Below are 8,102 nucleotides of genomic sequence, written 5' to 3'. Positions count from 1 at the left end.
AATATTCAGTATACCAATATATTCAGTATATTCAACAACCTGCGGTTCAGAAGATGTGTTTATTGTATTTAATAGCCACTTTTTTTCCATGAATTGCTTTCAGTCAGTTTTTAACCCATTTTATCATCCAGTATGTCTTTTGGCAAACAATTCTTAGATTACAAGTTATTTGAAGAAGTAACTCATTTTTTTGTCTTGAATCTGTCTTTTGGTACCTTCATTTGACATCTGAATGTTCTTGTATTAGAAAAAAGGGCATTTATTCCCTCTTCATTATTTATTCCCTCATGATTGTCACACCAAAAAACTGTTCAGGTATGTGGTTTAAATCAAATAAAGATCGAGCTGCTTTGCTGATTTATTAGTAACAGTTAACTAGCAATCAACCAACTACACGTTCAAGACCAAAAACTGCGATACATCGTTGTTAAATACAGTGTTGTTAAATACTCTAAAACATATGATAGTGATAAGAGGAAGAGCATCTTTGTTAATGCAAACTGAATTGTTTCTTAGTGCATATAGGCTGGATTTATGAACTGTGTACTCATCTGAACTTCTGTGTATTGTCTTTAATTTTATAATGAATATTGTGGAAAGCAGAATCATGCTTAGCAATAACAGCATCTTCAGACAAAAGAATGTTGTCAGATCTGTAAAAAAGGGCAACATAAATGTAAAAGGGCAAATAATTCTCAACTCATTTCTAAACATACAATTCCAGTAATGGTCAGTGTTTAGTACTGTGGCATTTGATGAGCAACTGAGCAAATATTTCGCTTGCACAAATGGCAAACCTATAGTTTGTCCTCAGTTAAGTTCTGAGTATGTTCGTGATCTGAAGTCACTCACTGAATTGTAACATTTTTGTACACTTATTCATATTTTAATGGAGAGAAGAGAGGTTTGCTTTTGCATATTGAAAGGATTTTTAAGAGGTAGCTTTGGTGTCAGAAAAACACGTTGCTGAGAGCTACAGAAGCTTTATTTTTCTATTCCCCCCAAAAAAAAAGAGCAAGTACACTTAATCGCTGTCTTTTTTAAGGATTTGTGATAGTGCCCATTGCTTCTTTGCTTGGCAATGTCATGCTATAATAATTTAAACAAGTATTAATACTGTTATCTTAGTTCCAGTATAAGTTGGGGAATAACCTATTAGAGAGCAGTGTAGGGGAAAGAGACCTGGGTGTCCTGGTGGACAGCAGGATGACCATGAGCCAGCACTGTGCCCTTGTGGCCAGGAAGGCCAGTGGCATCCTGGGGTGTATTAGAACGGGTGTGGTTAGTAGGTCAAGAGAGGTTCTCCTTCCCCTCTACTCTGCCCTGGTGAGACCACATCTGGAATATCGTGTCCAGTTCTGGGCCGCTCAGATCCAGAAGGACAGGGAACTGCTGGAGAGAGTCCAGTGCAGGGCAACAAACATGATTAAGGGAGTGGAGCATCTGCCTTATGAGGAAAGGCTGAGGGAGCTGGGGCTCTTTAGCTTGAAGGAGACTGAAGGGTGACCTCATTAATGTTTACAAATATATAAAGTGTGAGTGTCACAAGGATGGAGCCAGGGTCTTCTCAGTGACAACCAATGATAGGACAAGGGGTAATGGGTACAAACTGGAACACAAGAGGTTCTACTTAACTATGAGAAGAAACTTCTTCACAGTGAGGGTGACAGAGCACTGGAACAGGCTGCCCAGGGAGGTTGTGGAATCTCCTTCTCTGGAGACATTCAAAACCCACCTGGACACATTCCTGTGTAACCTCATCTAGGTGTTCCTGCTCCAGCAGTGGGATTGGACTAGATGATCTTTCCAGGTCCCTTCCAATCCCTAACATTCTGTGATTCTATGATAGTTATGAAAATATTTATTATCAGGGCCCTGAAATGTCAAGTGTAAAGGTATTTACCATTCTGTCTTTCATAAGTGTCTCAGCATTGAAAAATCAGACGTGACTCTTTGCTTTCTGTCTGACGTAGACTGCAGGGCAAGCTGCTGGATTGTTCAAGGTTCGTTGTTGTGGGTTTAGAGCTTTGTAATCTCTCATGTGTACGTCACCTTTCACATCGAGTTGCACTTGTGGTTTGTGTGAAATGTAAAGGATTTGTGGTTTCATTTTGAGAATGTGAGAGAGAGCTAAACAGAAGTAGCTCTAAGCAGAATTTTATATTAAACAAAGCCTTTATCTGCACCTATACTTTTAAGGATATAGATCACAGTAGCATTGAAGCATAGTATTTCCCATTCCCTGTGTACCTATGATAATACAAGAGACTGTGCTGTGCTGTTCAACTGGAAACTCAACAATAATCACCAATCAACTGTGATTTGGGGATTGCGAGCTGCCCTGACAGAGGCTGGCCTGCTTACAGGAGTGTAAAATACTTACTGTCATTCCATCCAGCATCTCGCCAAGGCACAAAACAACTCTCATTATTAGAAACACAGCAGCAGAAGAGCTGCAATATTTTATCTGTTTTACTATGCACTTCATTTTCACCTCTGAAGAGTAAAGCAACAAAGCAAACCTGCATGTGTCCTGTATCGAGTAGCTGGGTTAGCACTTTCACAAGTACCAGCATGATGTGGAGAACAATTGCACGGGGAAGCTGGTGAGACTTGTGTTACTAAGTTGGGTGTGCCTTGAAAAATCCACCCATACAAGATGAGAATGGGTTTAATGTTTATGGATGGTTGGACAGAAACTGCTTCTTTTACATCAGATGGTGGGTCTCCCCTGAGAGACCCACTCTTGCAGGCTGGGGAGATTTTAGCAGTGACCCGTGGGGCTTCCTTTTCAGGAATGTACGGAGAACAGAGAATCTTGAAGAACTTTCCTGCAGGTGGTGGTGTAATTGTTGAAAATTTGCTTTTATCCATATTTTTATCTAAGCACTGAGTAATAGCCAGCATGACAAAGGCAGGATTTCACCAAAAGCACAGGACTTTGGAGAGACATGCAATACTCTAAGCTATGTGGCATAATAAAAGCAGAAAGTAGTGACTGTCCTCATTCACTTGCAAATACGTGGGAGCTGCATGACAAACTCCAGATGCTCAAACTTTTTTCTATAAGAATTGGGAAAAAATGCACATACTGCATCCAAGTGTGGGCTAATATTCCCAAGTTAGTTTTTCTCTGTATCTGTTAGCATTAAGAATTCATTTTGTATGCAGCATAATATCTTCCAGAGACACACTGAGTTTCTGAGAGAACATCAACATATTTTGATTTGGAGTCGCTCATTATATTTCATCTGTTTTGCTTAAGTGCCCAGGAGTTATTTTGTTATGCTATTTCCAAGTGACTGAATATTAAAGGATATTTATGTTACTCTGTAAAATAGCTCATGAGAGATTATACTTGATGTAAATAGCCTCCAACTTGTCTTGTGATTCTTCACAAAACACCTTAAAAAATTCTTTGTAGTTCTGTAGAGGTTTTATTCCCCTTTTCACTTTGGGAATTGATATTAATTATTTGTTCTCCAAAGCAAAATTTTTGTGGAGGTAACAGTTTTGTATGTGAAAGATGTAGTATATCTCAGCTATTTCAGGTGCTGATTTATCTTGGGGAATAAATTAAAAAATAAAATGTTCTGGATTGCTGAAGAATGAGAATCTTTTAGATAACTCTATTTAAATTGTTTTTGTAGTGAACATTCAAAATCTGAAAAATCTGAAAGTCCAAATACTGTCATTTTTAGAATGTAGTTTTTAATTAAAATTTTGTACATTGTTAAGTAGTTATTTATACTCAAACAAGAATGCAGAAATACATATTTCCCCATGTACACCTCCAGCAGCAAACTGACAAGCCACAGACTGCTTACACCAAAGCCAATTGAAATAATCTTTGAAAATCAAACCAAAAAATCCTTAATCAAAAAACAGCTGCCTACTACTGTGTAATAAATGTCAGTGTAATAAATCTGAATGACACCTGAAGTCTTGATTAATAAATTTAATCAGATTAATTCTCTTAATGCAAATCATGTGCACTGCCAAGCTTTGAGAAAAGTGCACAGATCTAAACTTGTAGGTCTTTGTGTCTGGCTTTTAGTAAACAACATATATTGCATAGTAAAGTACTGGTAAAGAAAAGACTTTGAAGCACAACAATGAAAGATGAGTCTGCGCAATCAGTTTCTAATGACATTATTTACAGCTGTGTATTCACTATTCCACTTTCCTCAGAGTGACACCATGCTGTTGGAGGACGCAACTGTAGTATCACAAGTACTATTGTGATTAGTCATCACATATTCAGGATAATCAGTGAATCACCATGTGGCCATCTACTACTTTGAAACATTTTCTCCCATAATATTTACAATAAGGCATAAATATCTTTATAGTTCAATTTTTGTTTGACATGTAGCAGTGGAAACTCATGCCTGGCATAAAAATGACTTTCAGTTGTTTCACTGTCTGCACAGTGTGCCTAAAATTATGAGTTCAGCGTTGCATTAGTTATTTATTATATTCCAGGATACTTACATGACAGAAACATTAAGGGACTGTTCTAAGTATCTGGTGATCCATGTCAGGTGCTCTTGACATAAAATTGTACAGTTAGGAAACCAAGATAACCTAGTGAAAGTCTAGGTGTTAACTTTTAGACGAGGTATGGTGACAGGCTCAGCTTTTTATTGAAAATTCTTTTAAGTGTATTCAGCTGAACTCTTCTGTTTGTCTCCATGATAATATATAGGAAGAGCCCAGTTTGGCTTCTTAACTGCTTTGTAATTGAAACAATAAGCTTTAAAATCTCTCATTTGAGTACTCTCAAATGAGTACTTATGTCTGAATTTTGTCAGTCATCAAACTGGACAGCTTTCTTTAGTAATCATTAAAGTGAAAGATAATTCTCTATGGTTTAGAGTAGCTGAGCTAATAACTTTTCTGTATTAGTAGCTACAAAATGAAAGCCCAGTTCAAATTCCCGATGGCAAATGGCTAGCACTATGTGGATATTAAGATGTTACGCTTTCACTGTTAAGTAAGAAACCACAAGGTATGTATCTTAGCTTTACTAAGAATTTTGTCAGGCAGTAGTTCCAGTCGCTTCACATCAAATAACTTGACATCATGACAAAAACAGAATCAACAAAATATTACATGCCTACCTATCCATATATTTCTGACCCACAAAGGGTAAACCAAGCTATTTGTATTTGTTTTCTCTCATCTGCATGCAAAATCATGGTTAATATTGTTACTTCAAATGCTATTTTAGAAAAATGTTAATACAGTGCATTTTCTCAGCATGGACAATTCAGGAGTGACATTGATGTGCACTATTATTTTGGAGAGCAAAATGATAGCTAGTGAAGGATCTGATTCTTCTACCTACTACTCTTCAGTCCTGCATTAAAAAAGAAGGAAAGAAGGATGGTCTGTAGAAATACATTCTGTAGTTGTCTTTACCAATATTCTACAAAGGGAGAATTGCTCAGTCCTGTATGACAGCATTATGCCCATTGACCAACCTCTTTAGAGCTACTAAGAATCTTCATAGTGAAACTCCAACTAGGTGTGTATTCTGTTCATTCATTGTATAGGTGTGAGACAGAGACATGGGATGCTTTGAAGCATCTGAAGGTAATGGGATGGATGGGTAATGGGAGAAATCTTTTCCTTAAATGATTAAAAACTCTGCTAAGCAATTACTGTTTTACGGCTGCTTGGCACAGCAACGCCAAGAAAGAAGCATGTAGCTAACTACCTCATTCTCAGCTCTCTTTAATAATCTTCTCTATGGATTTTTAACAGTTTCCAGGGCAACTGGAAACAGAAATAACTTTTCTGTAAACCAGGGCTTCCCAGAACTCTCCATTTCTGAGTGGTACACGTAGTAATTACAAATTTCTCTTCATCTCTGAGTTTTCACCAGATTCTTAAAAGATCTGCAACTAAATTTGTGTTATCAGTGGTTTTGAGATTTCCTTCCCTAGAAACATGAAACAATGGTAGCAAACAGAAAATCTTTTGACTTCTTGAGAAGGCTTGGAAAGATGCCATAAGCCTTCACCTCTGAAATGCTAATTGTGAACAGCCTGTATGCCAGAACTCAGTTTCCATAAAGTATGCAGGAGGGATCCTCAATGAAATAGTTGAGGCAATATAGAGAAACGTAATTTGCAGCTGTCCTTGGAGCAAGGTCTGCTATGAGACATGTCTCCAGTCTTCAGTGAGACACTCTTTCAGCCAGAGCATGACATCAGGTGAGACAATGGTATGGGACAGAGAGATTTTTTCCCCCCTCTCTCCTGTAGACATAAGACCACATTTTTATAGAGCATTCAGAAAAGAAGTGTCTTTATTCTGTATTAATGTGGGCACAGAAAAGCCAGCTGCAGCCATTTTAGCAGAAGATGGTTATACCCACTGAGGCAATTCTTTTGCCAAAACTATGAGTAAAGTCATCCCCTAAAGCTTGGATACAGCAGATTTATCCTTCAGAATGGCTTGTTATGAAGGTCTAGGTTTACAGGAAAACCAGTGTAAATGCATGCAAAAAATGAAGAAAACAAAACAAGTTACACAAAATCTGTATAGTCCGTTGAGTCTGCAAGGTCATCTTTTCAAGACTGATATTCTGCTGTACTGCTTTATTACACTAGAGGTACAAAATGTTTAAGGTTGTTTCATAGTACCAGCCACTTTTTTGTCCTTGAAGAAACTGTAACCACAGGTTTAAATTAAAACTGTTTCAAATATTTTAGTTGTATGTTCTTTACTACTTCTGACTTTCTCTGTGTGACCTTGGCCAAGTCAGCTTCTCTGTCTCAACTTTAGAGGTGAAACTATTGAAGTTATTCTTACAACATTATCTTTCTACAAAAAGGGGATTTAAAGTGGAATAAGAAAATAAACCTCCTAAAGGATAATGAAAGAGAATAATGCAGAGATTATACACATATATAATGTATAATATATGCATATAACATATACATGTAATATACGTATAATACATCTATATCTATTGCTTTAATTAGTAGCATGAAATTCTTCAGAGATTATTTTTAATGGCCAGATGGTTCATCTTTTAAAGTAAAAAAGAACCTGCATTATGACATTCTCATTTCTCCTTCACTGCCATTGGTGAAAACTCCAAAACATGCCTACAAATGGGCAAGTGGAAGTGACAGCAATAAAACTGTGTTATCAGAGGTATTATTCAAAACAGGTTATTTTAAAAGTTGAACTGATGACAGCCAGAAACACCTGTGGCAAGCTGCAAATGTAAATGGAAATGTGATCAGTCTGAGAAGCTTTTCAGTTTAACAATAGTAGGTGTCTTCCTTGGGGTGAAATGAGTGTCTCTCAGCTCCACTGTTTTTTTTGACAAGGAGCATATAGTGTCATTCCTAGGATGTCCGAGTGGTGCTCATGAAAGGAGTTCCATCAAAGATCTCAGTTAACTAAAATCATAACTTAGATCTATCTCCTCTGTAGTCTCCTGCATTTAGTGATTTTTGTTTAGGCTAATAGGAAACATTGCCTTTATGATAGAATCCAAACCTGATACTAAAGTTCACTAAGCAGAACCTGCGGAGCAGTCCAGCAGAAGTTCATCCATTATGCAGATGTAAAAGAGCAGTGATTTTTGTAGGCATAGGGGTTGTAGCTAAGTCTTGTAAGTTCTATAAGGCTACTGTAGGATCTTGATTTACAGTTTCTGAAATACTATAACTATTAATATATAGATATGGATAAATTACACCAATTGTGCTCTGCTTTTCCACTCAAATATGCTAAATATGTGTCTACTTGATTCTGCTTTTGATAGACAAATTCTAGAATGGTGGCAGTAATTTTGTACTTTGTTAAAATGTTTGTTTATTATTAGAATAATGCTATTCTAAGTCCCACTGATCAATGCTGGCTCTATAAAGAAGCAGAAAAAATGTCTTTTTCAATGTTATTCTATGACAACTTTCCTAGCCATTTGGAGCATTTAGTTCTAATGAGATTTTCACCAAATTTACAAAAATAAAAAAGTGTTCTTCTGTCTCTCTTTAATTTAGCTCTAGACTCTGCTTCTAGGAGATATATGTAAACAGCAAGTTCTGGTTTTATTGGTTACTTTTAGTAGATTCTGC

Source organism: Streptopelia decaocto, assembly GCF_964273445.1.
Source record: "Streptopelia decaocto genome assembly, chromosome: 1".
Lineage (NCBI taxonomy): Eukaryota > Metazoa > Chordata > Aves > Columbiformes > Columbidae > Streptopelia > Streptopelia decaocto.
The sequence above is the reverse complement of the archived record's forward strand: the minus strand, read 5'-3'. Positions refer to the sequence as shown.